Here is a 13,796-nt window from a genome sequence, read left to right as displayed (position 1 = left end):
AGCAGGAGCTCTGGGTACATACAGCTTATCCCAGGTCTTCAGGATATCAGATGGCCTTAGCATCTTCTCACACTGGAAGTGTCTTACACTCTGTTAAACAGTGTTTTGGGTTGGAAAGAGGGGAAATTGCAGTGCAGTACCTATGTGAAGAGGAAAGGCAAATTACCCCTTTATTAAAATCTGTGGTTTAGAAAAGGCAAAACATTGAGGAAAAACTTGTTTGGGAGAAAAGTTTGGAAGCCAGGCTTAGCAAGAGGTTATGTGATCTGTCTTTTCTACTTGATTTTTGAACCTGTTGTGCAAGTTAACAGGGACTGTGAGTCTGTTCCTTACAAGTTTGGTGAAAATCAGTCATGTGAGACGGTAGTCCTAGTGAGAGGCTGTTACTTGAATTCAGCCCTCTATGCACCACGAGTCTGCCTGAAACGCAGATACCAAGCTGTAGCTGAAGCAGGGCAGGGGGAAGGAAGAGGAAATATCAGGAATTTCACTTGTGAAATTTATTAAGACACAGGAGAATCCCATGGTTTCCAAGCCATCTCCTTGGCTCTGATTGCAGGACTGCTTGTTTCTCAGTCTGAACAGGCTTGTTTTAGGTGTAGTTAAAAGAGCTGTCTGGTTTCTAGGCAAGACAAAGTGAGTACCACAGTTAAACTGCAGATAAATGGGACTGCACAGTACCAGCCTGTTCCAGCCTGGCATCAGGTGCTGTTGAAAATAGTTGACTGTAAGATTTTGTTAGGCTGGATTTCACTGATGTGTAGATTAACTAATCTCTTAGACTTTGGTATAAGGTGAGTGCCTGGCAAGCAATTCAGCTCCTCTTAGCAACTGATTCTGTTCTGAAGGGTGGGATGTGTAAAAACAGATTGTATGATGTAGCATGTTATTTAAATAGCCAAGTAGTAAGCTCCTGCATAGCCAATAGCAGTGCTCACTACTTGGTAACACTAGCCAAGCTGAGAAGTACAGACCACGCCAGTCAGCAGTGAGTGTCATTGTTTCCTGAGGTTGTCTCCAAAGCTTTGGGAGTCTCTGCAAGGCAGCTGTGTGCTGCTGGGCGAGGGACAGCAGAGTGCTGCCTGCGGTAGGCACAGATGCTGATGGAGAGGGTGGTTGGCTCCTTCCTTGCACCAGGTCATTGAATGTCACTGGTGATTTTGTGGGGGTCTTAGAATGAAGTAATTAGCGATGGAGGAGAGTAATAGCTAGACTTGCTCACTTACCTCTGTCCTTGCAGTGCAGCAGTCATTCACTAGCCCTGACCCAGTGAGAAAAGGGACTGCATGTGAACAGTCCTGTCCAGCTAATGCTAGTGCTGTCTAGCTAATTCAAAAGCCAGACTAAAAGTAGAGCCTAATTCATACTCTTTATCTACTCACTCTCCAAGATGGGAAAAAAACAACATATTTTTTGCCCTTGTATAGCTCTTTTCTTTTGCAGCACACACAGGGCTAGTTCTGAGAGTATCAAGCCAAAATACCCAGAGTGATGGAAACACTGCTTCAGCCACAAAAAAAGCTGTTTAGATTTGAATTGAATGCTCTTTTCTGGGCCTTTGAGCAAGCACCAAATTTCTGATCCAATCCTTTTTCAAGTCATTGCTTGAAATGTAAAGCTGTATAAAAGGATGGAGAGCCTGTGGGTTGATCTTCTCTTAACGTGTCGAGGTTCTGAATCAGCCTCAATTTAATAATTACTCACAGGGTGCTTAGGTTGCAAAGTCCAGCTCCCTCAAGTTAGGAAGTGCCTGAGCTATTCTGCTTACGCAACCTTTAATTCGGTGGCTATGCTGCTCTTACCTAACGTGCCAGAAGAGCACTCTGGCAAAGCCAGGGCTGGAACTCAGTTCTTCTGGGCCCCCTGTCACTGAAATTTAAGTGAGCATGCTTTCCTTCGGTATCAAATGATGTTCAATGATAACCTGTCATTAAAGGCTCTTATGTAATAAAGATGACATTTAATCTCATTAAATACTGTCAACTCTCCACCATTCAGGGAAATGGAGAGCTGGGGTATCCTGGAGATCAGGGAGCTCAGTGGGAGCAGATGAGGGATTAAATTAAGCCTGGCTCTGTTAAGATCAATCACTGCCTCAGATGGAAGGTAGCTCCCTTCTCACCCTGCTCAGGTCTCCCTGCATTGCCTTCCTGTAGCGGGCTTTAGAAAAACCCTTGCTAGTTACTATGTTGGACCGCAGCTGGCTCCCTGGGGGTTGTGCAGCCTGTATCTTGTTGCGAGAGGGCTGTAGAGGCATATCTCTGGGCCCAAGCTGAGTGTCCATGTGCAAGCTGAGAAGTTCCCTTGGAAATACAATAATCAAGAGGCACATTGGGGCGGGAAAAGGAGAAGGCAGAAGAAGAGGACAAGAAGAAGAGGACAAGTCAGCTGGTGCTGCCTGTGGTGCCAGGAACACATTGCAGAGGAGGCTATGGCTAGCCAGAGGCCAGCAGGGTTCATCATCCAAGTTTGTGTGATGCAGTCCCCAGGGTATAAACCTGGATGGACCCAAGTCTCAGCACAGACCTAGCTCAGGGTGCCTGTGTCTCTGGTGTCAAATCTGAAACCCTGACAGACTGGGCAGCAGCTGCACTTTACCAAACCTAGAGCAGAAGGACAGTTCTTGGTTGGTGCTGAGAACCACAGGCTGTGAAAGGCACCATGTCCAGTACCTGAGCCCTCTATCTTCCCTTCCAGGCCTCATCACCAGGCTGTATATCCATAGACAGAAGAGCAGGCAGAAACTGAGACCGTATTACACTCTGCATTGTGTTCACACGTGTAAGGAAAATGAGTCGCTATCCCCAGAGAGCTCATGCACCAAGTGGAGGAATGTTGGTGTTCACTCATTCATTTATTCACGCGTTTTTCTTTCAGCATTGTTTTTCTGTGACTAACAAGTAATTATTTGAACCCTTTCCTTGTATACGAATCACAGCCCTTCAACTCATCCGCTGCTACGATCCACCTGCCTCTCTCACGGGTTTTGTGATTAGTCAGATGCATTTAGATAGCAAGTTATGCAATCTTTATAAAGAACGTGTTTTGAGCTTTGTGTCTTCAGTTTGTTCAGGGCTATATATAAAAATGATGTCTTGTAAGCTGCTATGTTGATTGCAACTGTTTGGAAAGCAGTTTTGTCAGTGCACAGTTAAACAAAGTCATAGTGAAGCTTTTCAGTAAAATAGAAAATTTTGTATTGTTTTCACTTTGTTTACAAGTTACTGCTACAGATACTGATGGAGAACATCTGCTTATGATCTTTTTTACAGAAAAAGACAAAGTAAGATTCAGCTACACAATAAAAATCAAGGACAGATATAAAGCAATTAATATTTCTAAATTTAGGAAAGGAGGTGTAAATAAAAGGAACTTCATTGATTTTTATAACAGAATTGTACATACATTATTTATATAAAATACATGATTCAATTGATTCTATGGAATCTGGAGAATCTAGTTCCCAATCTGAATGTAGGTAGTTTTATTTTTGACAGCTGCTTGGTTGTCCATTCTTAACAGATACAGACTAAAAACCCGTACGAACTGATAGTGAGATACCAAGTTTTTCATGTTATGGCCAATGATTTGTACTGGGAAGATGGTAACTGCCCTTTATGTGTGACACACATTTTAGATTACACTTGCTGTTTGGGGTTTGGACCTTGTTTTACCCAAACAGCAATTTTAAAGCAACAGTTATACCATATCTATGGTAAACAAAAAAATAAATCAATTGCTATGATGGGTTACACTGGAAACCCAATTCTTACATTTATCATTTATGTTGCCAGGAACGAAAAAAGAGGAAGAGTAAACAACCCACTGTGAACAACTGAATCACTCTTCTGACTCCCGAGGCTAAATGAAAAACTCCACTACAGCAATTATTTTCATTGGCTAGTTAAATAAAAGTACAAGAATCATAAAACTCCTTATGAGAATCATATCTCCCTTATGAGGAAAGGCTGAGGGAGCTGGGTCTCTTTAGCTTGGAGAGAGGAGACTGAGGGGTGACCTTATTAATGTTTATAAATATGTTAAGGGCGAATGTCAGGAGGATGGAGCCAGGCTCTTCTCAGTGATGCCCAATGGTAGGACAAGGGACAATGGGTGTGAGCTGGAACACAGGAAGTTCCGCTTAAACTTGAGAAGAAACTTCTTTACAGTGAGTGTGACAGAGCCCTGGAACAGGCTGCCCAGGGAGGTTGTGGAGTCTCCTTCTCTGGAGACATTCAAAACCCCCCTGGACGCCTTTCTATGTGATCTCATTTAGGTTCCTGCTCCGGCAGGGGGATTGGACTAGATGATCTTTCAAGGTCCCTTCCAATCCCTGACATCCTGTGATTCTGTGAAAACTATGGAAAATACCTGGCATACACAACTTCTGTTTTCTCCAGTGATGGTCCTATCTGTTTAGGACTGAAAACTTTAAAATACCTTTCTAATAAACCATCTTGCCTTCTAGTAAGTGCCATTCTGGCAACATTCTGAAGTTTTGATTTATTTTCAGAAAAATAATTTTAACATAGGAAAATAAGAGATTTGTTTTGAGACTGAATAATTACTTTAGCCAAATTATGAGCGTGCGGAAATGAATTGCAGAACTGTAATTTTGTCCAGATCATAATGAACACTGAAATTTGATAGGTTTTGCAGATTTTGCAAATTGACCTAAAATCATATTAATTGCATTATGGCAGGAATATTGAATATTATGGTCCTTTCATAGGAACTTTGTAATAGCAGTAAAAGCTGAAGCAATTTCATCATATGCAGAGGAGTGAGACAGAGAACTGGGGGAGCAATTACCTTCCATCTTTCCCCGCTTTGGCCCCTGAAATGGTAACCCTGGACTTTTGGCACCTACCAGCCAACCCAACCTGACCTATCTCGTTTCTCCTGGGTTTATTACAGGTCTGTGTGACAGGCAGCTGCTTACTGCTCACTTGGTTCTTGTTGTTCAATAACAGTGACATTGCCAAAGTTGTTGTCATTTGGGTTTGTCAGAAATGAGCCTCTCAGCTTTGTGTGCCAGCACTGTGTTCAGAAGAGCTGAGTCCAGCTGTTTGAAAGGCACGGCGGGGAGGAGGAGCGGTGGGAGAGCAGTAGGTGTACTCTGGCCAGCTCTGAGGTGGGAGACTTCCTAATTCAAAGATAGACCCAGTGTAATGTGTCCTGCTGAGATCTGTGACCCAGCATTGCATTAAGACTTGGCATTGTCTCGAAGGGACAAAAATAATTGTGAGCTAATTGAGGCCCTGGCCATGGTGACAGGAGCAGGATATGGCATTCAGCAGTGCCCGGCCTCCCGCCACCCAAACAGCCATGCAGGGTCAGAGGTCTAATGGGCACCGTGTCTACTTTTGGCAGGGAGCAGTGATGGGTGTTTGGAGAAAGGCTGGTGAGTGTGGAGCAAGGCCCTGCATGTAGCATACCAGGTTCTCTGAAGAGGAGGGTAAGGATTCTCTCACACCATGGTTGCCCTCAGCGTGCCCTTGCATGCCACCAGGCACCCAGGGCAGCTGCGAGCTGTGGCATCCAGAGCGAGCTGGGAACTCCCACGGGGCTTCTGGCTCAGCACGAGCGCAGGCTGGATCCGTACACGGGATGGCATCTGAAGGTAGATAAAGAGATAATAATTGCCTTGACTCATAGGTGCCTCCTGTAATTTGAAATGGGAAGTGGACATGTAACCTGTTTTGATGGTCTGCTCCTGGAAGCTCACTGGACCGGAGACGTTACAAGTGACTCAGAGCAAGACGGTTGTTGGCTGAGAACTGCTGTATCAAGGGTTTGGCAGGATTATATAACAAGGAGTTGTCCTTCACCCTGATCACGTGCCTTCTCTGCAAAACTGATGCTCACAACTGACCAGCTTTGAGGAACTGAACTGCAATAAAACAAAACGGCAAGTGCCCAGAGGCATTTTCAGGATGCAGCTGAGCTCTGGCCCGAAACAGACCTATGCTTTGTTTCTGGACATTGTGCTGCAGTTGTTCTGGAAGAGAAGATACAATTTCACTGCTAGCCTCATGATGCCACCCGTTCCTTTGCAGTCGTCCTGTTTAAGCTGTGTTTAGCATGGCATGCCTCCCTCCATTTAGTAAAAGCAGGAAAAGTAGTTGTGGGGAATGGACCTGTTTCTTCTCAGTTAAAGTGGCTAAGCTTCAGAGAGTAATCTTTTTGCTTTTTGGGAGCTGGGGCAAAGCTGGCTTGTTTTGTGTGCTTGAATTTTGCTGTGTCTCTTTCAGTGCCTCTTCTGGAAAAGTCTGTACAGGATTGAGTGTTGGTGAAAATTGTCAGGGTTTGTAGCTGACGTTAAGAAGATGCTTTCTATCCTCAAAAATTGTGTTTCCATTCTCCCAGTGCAGAAAACAACAACAACAACCAAAAAAACCCAACAAAAAACCAAAAACAAAAGCCAGAAGAAACAGGAATTCTTCTTTTTGTTAATGTCTGATGTGTTGTTTGGTATTGCCTTTTGGAGAAGATAATTGATTGTGGCAGGGAGTTTGAAGAGTATTTTCAGTCCTTGGAGCTGTGTTTGAGACCCTAACTGGGAACTGCATGTTCATGTAAGAATAGGTGAAGTGACCATGATGATTTTATTAAAACTGTAAGTGCCTCACTAGGAGGTTTTGCTGGTTCACCCATGATCACTTGAACGAATGAGAGAATTTACTTCGTTCTTTCTTATTCTTAATGGTTTAGATCAGAAAGCTCTTACTGTGACTTACTGTAGAGAGCCAGTTTTGCCACACATGAAGCTGGTCACTGAATCTGACGAAATGCACGTCTGCCTCTGCTCAAGAGGCTGAGAATATCCATCTCTGTTTCCATCACCTCCAATATGAATGGTCCCTTAACAGGAATATCATTGTGTCAGGAGTAATCTGGGCAAATTGCTGAGGCATAACACAGACAGGCCCGAGGGTCAGGACAGCCAGGTTCTGTATTTCCACCGCCTGTACAAGTGCCAAAATTACAAGTGTAGGTTAGTTTGGATCTGCAGCAATGTTTGTATCCAGAGATATCCCACAAACATATTTCTAAGACCTTATGAACATAATTTGGATTTTACACTGGTGTTACAGGATTATAACCCCTTTGCTTTCAATAGGGTTATTCCAGATTTATCTGGAATCCAAGTTATTTTAAGAAGCATTGTGTATTTGCAAAATAGTTAGAATACCTAAGGTTTGTTTCTAGTAAGCTTTCACTCTTGCTACCAATGCCTCACATAGTATTTTATGAGAGAAACTACATTTGTTTTAACAGTTAAGTTTTTATAGCTTGAAGCAATTTTCTTTAGTGTAACATTTCAGAAGCCCTTTATGGCTAGCGATATTTCATTGAATGCCTGAAGATTGAGACCTACTGCATGACTTTATAATGTATAAAGCTTATTATCTGACATAATTTGGTGCATGGCAGGCTTATTTATTTAAAAGGTCACACAATCATATTTCACCACTGGTAATGGCATTTTTATCCATTTAATAGCTTTATCATAAAGCATATTTATTCCTAATGCATTTTATTCTGAAGCCAGTTAATAACTTTAACTCTTCAGGCTCTTAGCAGAATAGAGAAGCCAGGATTTTGGAACAAGAATTTGACCAGTTGGGCCTAATCCAGGAGGACACAAGGTCTGATATGGCATTTCATGTGTCACCTCCTGATACAACTCAGCACCTTGAAGCATTAGGCCTTAGATCTTTTGACCTCCAAGTTAGCCAGGGTGAGACAACGATCGGGGAAAAAACCACTGCATTATATAGAGCTGCTGAAAATCTGAAGCTGTCCTGGCCCTGAAACTGCCACCTATCCTTTGGGTAGTTACAAGTAATAATTCTTGGGGCCAAAATAGGTTTTGGTTTATTCCTCAGAGAAATTTTACTGATTTGAATATAGTTGCCTTTGCTTTCCCTGGATGTAAAAAGGCAGTCCTCTCTGTCTCGGTGACAATGCACAGGGACCAATGGCACCTGCAATGAAAGGCTGTTTGCTTTCTACAATCTTGGGCTATTTAGGGTCCAGACACAGGTAGCGTTTGTCTCTGTTTGTGACTGAACTGATTTTTCTCTGGGCTTTTCCTTGTAAAATATGCCAGTAATCACAATAAGACCGTGCTGCTCCAGAGGAGAAAAGCAAGGGTGATAAAAACCTTGCAGGAGCTGTGGGGTGACATTTCTGACTTTGTGCCCCCTCCATGTGACCTGCAGAGTTTTCCCAAGATGGGGAGAAGACATCATTTACATCTCTGCTCTGCCCAGGACTGAGCTTCATGTTTGTGTTACACTACATCCCTCCAAGGATTAAAATAGTTTACAAAGAGAAAAAGCAAACTGGATTTATGTTTTGGTGGCCTGGAGGGTTCAGACAGGAGATTGTGGAGCTGAGCTACGTGACTTCTGAAGCGATGGTTTTGATCCAGTGACAGCAATGCTGCCACACTGGGGACGTCCTGGCCAGCACCGTGCCAGTGTCATGCAATGCCAACGTGATCGCTGGCAGCCTGCAGCTTAGGTGACCTCCTAGTGAGCATCGGTGCTTTGAAATAAGGTGCTCTGCAGGACTCTGATATAAAAGAGTTTGAAAAAGGCAGAAGGAAATCCAGTCTTAGAAGGATGTTTCTAACAAAGACACCAGAGGGAGAAGTGCAGTTGCCCCTGGAGAGGACTGGGTGGTGGGGTGAAGAGGCAGCTGCCAGCGAAAGGCACCAGTTCTCTGCTGACTGTGCCACCAGTACAACACTGCTGCTGTCTTCTCTGAGACAGTACAACGTGTCATCACCTGCAGTTGTCACGTAAGTCTCGGTGTTTCAGGGAAAGTAAAGGGTAGCTCTTTGTGCATCATTTGCACAATCCACTCTGCTTCTCTTCCAAAAATCATAATTGGCCCAATTAAGGAAGAAATATTCTCATCTTTGTTTCATCAGCTGATGATTTTATTTCTGGATAAACAGATGATGTACCAGCAGATTAAGTCACTTATAGCACAAGAAGGAAAAGGTGGGCAATGGAATTACTGCCATATAATATAGACTTAATTAATGCAAAATGTTTTGTCTTTCTGGACTAAAGGTCCAAGTCCTCACCTTCAATTAAAATCTGCAGGGGCAGCTGAGGCTCGTTGTAATATGTCATTGTTGCACAAGGTTATTTCCCATCATTTTGACTAGCCTAGGAGGCCACGTGTATTACCGCTCTATGTGAATAAAAAGCACACCTGCAATAACACTAAGTAAGAGAGAATAGCAGAAGTGTTATGTGCTTCAGGCCATAAACCTACTGCTCAAGAGCTGAATCAGGAAGAACATTACCCTATGGGCAAGTTAGTATGCAAGTGTCTACTATGAGCTTTTATAGCTTCCTCCAAAGCTCTGATACTTGGCACTGGGAGACAGGATGTAAGCATGGGGGAACGGCTTGTGAGCCAGTTCCTCAGTTTCAGTTATACTTAGCTCCGTGACTACATCGCTCCTGGTACCTAAGCTAGTTGCACTCGTGTCATGTAGGCATGCCCTTAATGGGTAGGCTTTAAATGATTCTATATTTAGCTTTTGCTTCCTCCTAAAGCGTTCTGCGCACATTCAGCCTATGAAGGGATGTGATGACAAGCTAAAGACCTCTGGGACCTCCTTATCAGGATTTCTCTTCAACAGAGAGAAAAAAAAAGGGTAACAATCTGAAGAGTTGGATACATGCGCAAAATAGAAATGGAGAATAAGTAGGGCAAGGGGTCAGAAAACACTGTGTAGGGCTTGACCCAAGCCGACTCTAATCGATAGAAAAATTTCCACTGGCTTCCAGAGGCTGAGATTAGTTAGATGAGTTATTGCTATTTATATCATCTAATGTAGGAAAGAAGTCACAGTTATAGCTATCATTATAGTGACTTTCAGAGGGCAATATTTAAGCCAGTAACTGAAGATAGCAAGTAAATCTTTGTCTTAAAGAAGCTGGAGATGCAGGGGTAGGTTTAGTATCAGTTGCCTTACCTAAGAGAAGTGTACCTGTATGAACTAATTCCACCTGCAGTTGTGGAGCACAAATTATTCAGGACAGGCAGAGGGTTTCAGAAGGATCTTGTCAAACAGACTGACCAGACAGAAAAACAGTGACAAACTATTTTATGTAGGGGAAAATAGCTTTCATTATATGTTAGCTATCGTAAACTGTAAAAAACCAGGCAAGAGAAATTGGACTCACTGTACATCTGTGCAAATGTCAGTGTTGTTCTGAGCATTGGTCAAAAAGACAAATAAGAGGTTAAGAATTTTTTCCTGAAGTAATAAGGAACAAAGAAACAGAAAACATCAGGAGCTGTTGGGGCATGAAAAGGTGCTGCTCCTTGGCACTCTTCATGTAAACAGATTTTTTCTCTTTGTAAAGTATATGTTTGGGGATCAAATTAACATTACTGTAAATGTGCCAAGCACTGAAGAAAGCCAACTTGTCCAAAAGCAGACAAATGCCTGCTGATGGAAACTCCTGCATTCCTGGCTGGTGTGTGGATGTTTACTGGGATTAGGAGGGCCTCTCCACAGAGACAGAAAGGTACAGGCATTCTGTCCCGACCTGAGCAACCATCAGCTGTTTCTTCCTCCATCCCTGAGGAAAAAGAGTCATCAACCTCCACATACCTCTGCTGAGGTGGCCAAAGTGCATCCTGTCCCACCATCCAGCTATCAACTGCACTTAACAGCTAAGTCAGCATTAGTTGGTGCAACGCTGTTGTGACGTCTCCCATACAGAGGTAGGAGAGTCTGTAGCACAGGTGGGCATCGCCCTGCAACCTCTGGAATTTAAACATACAATTTTAGCTGCTCTACATGTGTGGGGTGGGAGGAAAGAGGAGGAAATGTTTGTGTTCCTTCCCAGGGGTGTGAATGGGGTTGTAGAAGCTTTCTGTCCCACCTTTTGTGCTTTCCCCCCCTCTTCTGCCCTTTCACGTGTCAATGCGTCACTTCAGTGTCTTCCCAGAACTGCAAGTCTTCTGCAGGGAGCAGCACCCTCAGCAAACAGAGACTGGAAGATTCAGAGGACTGACCAAACACATGGATTCCCAATTGCTCTTCAGGTGGTCGTCCTAGCACCCACCCGACATTTGGGTTGGAGAGGTGCCACGCCACTGTGAATGCCAGCAGTGCACTGCCTCTCCATCATGCCAGGGTTTGTTTTGCCCTTCATGGACGGGTGAAAAACACAGAGGGAACCTCATCTCCTCATGGGGATCAGGGAATACACAGTGAGCATCATATCTTGAAGAGAATGTTACTTGCAGCTCAGCAAGTAACACTACAGCATTAGCGGCCAAGCTGGGGTCAAAGAGAAGCCCCTCAAGAAGAAGCCCAGGCACCACAACTTGGTCAGCACTCAGAGCCACAGGTTAATATGCCAAGTGTTTGTGTGGGTTTGGAAGAGGTAGGTGGAAAGAAGCTCCATGGAAAATTTGGCTCCCATATTGCAACCCATTGGTAGAACATTGTCTTCCCCCAGGTTACAGGGCAGAATAAAAATCCTGATGCTTTCTAAGACAGTTTTTTCCACCAAACACTGAAGCACCTCTCATGTACTACTGTGGCAGTCCATATCTTTGTGCTGGCCAGCAGACCCACAGCGTAGGAGTGGACAGGGCCATTTCTGAGACCTTCTCCATTAGGAACTCCAGGGTGGGAGTGACACTTGTTAGACCATCCCATGGCTACCCACAGCCAGCTCTGCCTTCTGGACCTTCTGAGGAAACACACCTTTTGGCTTCCTCTGATGTTGTGGACAAGGATCCTGAGTGGAAGGCAGGGTGGTGGGCCCATTACTTGCTTTTGCCATACTCCATCCCTAAGAGCAGTTCTCGGCTCTTGCAATCCACATGTGTGTGGGGAGCCACCTTAGAGAAGGAGCCAGAGAGGATGTAGTATGGGAGCACAGGGAGCAGTTCAAGGTCATTAAGGAAGGGGTTGATCTGTGATATGAGAGAGAAGCAAAATAAAGGCATTCTTGAAGACGGGTGGGGAGGTGTTTCCAGGGCTGCAAAGTGGAGTGCCAGAGGCAAGAGCAGGCTGAAACTGCTATAATGATCCTTGAGAGTGTCAAAAGCAGATGGCAGAAGATACTAGAGGCTGGAATCCCTCTGGGAGGGACAAAGTCCTGTCCTGACGGTAAATAGGAGAGACTGAGATTGGGAGCAATAGTGTGATGGCCTCTCCCTACGGCATCCTACGAAGCTGCATACGTAGCCTTTCCCATTTGTCCCGCCAGGCAGGAGCAGCTGCATTTGTCCTTGCCCACAAAGGAAGTGGAGGAGCGGTCCTTCCCTTTATTGGCCACTCTCAGGAATGGAGTCTGTGGAACCGAAAAACCTGGAGCCTCCCTTGAGTACCACAGATTTGCCTGAAGGCCAGGTGGACCTTTGGTCTGAGTGCCAGTGCCTGCATACTCATCTCTGAGTGCTTCCACCACCACCTGCAAATTGAAGCCTCCTGCCTTATCCAACAGCAAGGGTTTGAGTTCTGTATTATTTTTTTTAGCATTCTCAGTGAACATCTAGGGTTGGCAACCCACTGGTTAGTAAATATTACACAAACATCTGCTTTGCTACAAACCAAAAATAACAAAAACATCCCAGAGACACAGAATGCATGGGCAGAGAGTGCTTGCTCTGCTCTTGTTCCTGATGTTCAACTTGGTTTCCTAAGAGAATCTGATTTATACACGATCTTCTTTGAGTCTGTTGGCCATTTTCAGCTGTTGAGAGGTTTGACATGGCAGCATGGGCCAAATGCATCAAATTGGTGCTGTGTCCATGAAGACCAGCAGCATGGCGGAGAAGTGAGACAGAGACCCAGCTGGGTGCCCTTAGCATGGGAAGGAAGGATGGGACAAGGTGTCCCATCGTGGACATAGCTGGCCGTGCCCAGGGCAGGCAGCACTGCTCGGCAGCCAGCTGAGCAAGCAGGGGCTGTGTGAGAGAGCCAGAGGGAAAACGGTGGGGCTTAGGAAACGTGGTTTGGAGTTGGTATGAGGAGGAGACCTGGGAGGACAAGGAGCTTTTGCTGTAGCAAATCGGGGCTGAGGGATGGAGGGCCTGGAGATGGTGGTGGGTGCTGAATGTGGACCAAGAGGAAAGCTGGATGCCTCCCAGCTTGGCCGCAGGCAGAAAAACGGGAAAAGTCACTCGTTTACCTTATGGAGAAGCGAGGAAGCTCGCCCAAACTGACCTGTTTACCTCATTTGAGAAGAGAGGAAACTCACCCAAATTAGGCGGCGGTAAACTCCATTTAGCCGCGTTTAACCTCCGCTCGTTAACCTCGTTTAACCCCAGCGCCTCCTTCTCAGCCCGGAGGTCAGAACACACCCGAAAACGGGAAAAGTCACTCGTTTACCTTATGGAGAAGCGAGGAAGCTCGCCCAAACTGACCTGTTTACCTCATTTGAGAAGAGAGGAAACTCACCCAAATTAGGCGGCGGTAAACTCCATTTAGCCGCGTTTAACCTCCGCTCGTTAACCTCGTTTAACCCCAGCGCCTCCTTCTCAGCCCGGAGGTCAGAACACACCCGAAGGGACGGGTCTCCCCCTGCCCGCCGGGGGCCGAGGAAGGACAGAGCTTCCTTTTGGGCTGCGCCTCCGCTTAATGGCGACCCCTTCCTCTCCCCCCCCCTTATTGTCGCCGAGGTGGGTTCTCTTTGCGGGCTCCCTTCTGGGAGCGGGAGATGGGGGAGGGCGCGGCCCCCCCGGCGGGGACACCCCTGCCTCACCGCCCACCCAGGGCAGCAGGTGCTGCGGGGGCG

The sequence above is a fragment of the Antrostomus carolinensis genome, unplaced genomic scaffold (genome assembly GCF_000700745.2).
Source record: "Antrostomus carolinensis isolate BGI_N321 unplaced genomic scaffold, ASM70074v2 scaffold29894, whole genome shotgun sequence".
Taxonomy (NCBI): domain Eukaryota; kingdom Metazoa; phylum Chordata; class Aves; order Caprimulgiformes; family Caprimulgidae; genus Antrostomus; species Antrostomus carolinensis.
This window is presented reverse-complemented; position numbering follows the sequence as displayed.